Raw genomic sequence first — 1,861 nt, 5'->3', positions numbered from 1 at the left:
TAATTAAAGAACATAATTACCACCCCTCTCTTTGTATAAGCTTTCCGCAAGTTAAATCATCTAGAATAAAAAAAAACAAAAGAAACATATTTGGTTTCAATTTTAAGAGAGGAAATTAGGATAATCTTTATAATAAATTAGCGAGAATAGATTGGCAATATCTACATGAATATATGGATCCAAATAAAGCAGTAGAAGAATTATATAAAGTAATTTATGACATATTTGAGAAGTGTATTGCCATGAAAAGGCCGACGCAAAAAACTACCCTTACTGGTTTACTAATGGTATAATACAAAAAATAAAACATAAATGGCAACATCGCATAAAATGGCTTAAGGGGAGGGTAACGACTAATCACCAATATCATTATAATGAGTACTGCAGACTACGTAGAGAAGTGAAGTGTGAAGAACACTTCTGGACCTACATTAAAAATAAATCCCGATATCTCTGAGTCCATGATCTATGACGGACGGAGTCTACATGAAATTGCGAAAGCTTTTGCTCAACACTTCCAGTCCACTTACAATAAATCATCCTTCTTAACTAAAAATAGTATTGACTCACATGAGAAAGAATACCTACATGGGGAATATCAGAACTTATTTCATATCATGGAGGTTAATACAAGATACATTGAGAATGCAATAAAGAAACTGAAACCGAATAAGGCAATTGGGTCTGATAATTATACAACCCTTCACAATATAAGGTGGTATATTATAATATACTACCTTATATTGTGAAGGGTTGTAATAATATTTTGAAATATCCGCTATATACCTTATTTGATCTCTCAATAAGGACAAACGTTTATCAGGACATATGGCGAGAGTCAATAATATGCCCGGTCCCGAAACCTGACAATAAAAATACCGTAGAAAACTATCGTCTAGTAGCTATATTACCATCAATTGCAAAGGTATTTGAAAGTATCATTTATAATCAGGTCATGTGTCATGTTAAATCTTCAATTTCAATAAATCAACATGGCTTCTTACAGAAGAGATCCACGATAACTAATCTCAACATCATTTCAGATTTCGTAACTTCATCCTTCGATAACAATGAACAGGTAGATGTAATATATACGGACTTTGATAAAGCATTTGATACTGTGAATCATGAGGTACTAATTCAGAAACTTGCCACTTTCAATTTTAGTCCCTCTATGACAACGTTTTTCAATTCGTACTTGAGTGAACGTAGACAATCCGTTCTGTATAAAGAATTTAAAACTAAAAGCTTTCGTGCAAAGTGCGAAGTTCCTCAAGGATCTAACCTTAGACCCCTTTTGTTTTTAATATTTATAAATGATCTGCCATTTTATATCTATAACTCTCATAAGTTACTCTTTGTAGATGATTTAAAATTATTCGTAACTGTGAAATCTATAGATGACTGTCTACTCTTGCAACAGAATCTGTCTAATATACTAAAATGGTGTATTAAAAATAGACTTGAAGTAAATATTAATAAGTGTAAAATAATGACACACAGTAGACGTGAAAAAAACGTATGACTACTTACTCAATGGATGAAATAAATTTAGAAAAATTAGATACAATTAAAGATTTAGGTTTGATATTTGACAAAAGAAAATTAATTTTTGCGCATCATGTGGCAAATATTACCAAGGATGCATATAGAAATCTTGGGTTTCTTTTCAGAACGACGAAACAATTTATAAATAGTACGGTAACACTTTAAAAGAGCTTTATTTTTCTTATGTAAGATTCAAACTTGAATATGCCTCACTTATTTGGAACACTTCTGTGAAAACATGTAGCCAAAAAGTAGAGCAGATACAAAGTAAATTAATACGTTTTCTCACATCAAGAGGACAGCACTTTACCCA

This window comes from Thermobia domestica, chromosome 8, assembly GCF_964235325.1.
Source record: "Thermobia domestica chromosome 8, izTheDome1.hap1.1, whole genome shotgun sequence".
Lineage (NCBI taxonomy): Eukaryota > Metazoa > Arthropoda > Insecta > Zygentoma > Lepismatidae > Thermobia > Thermobia domestica.
Note: the sequence above shows the minus strand (reverse complement) of the source record.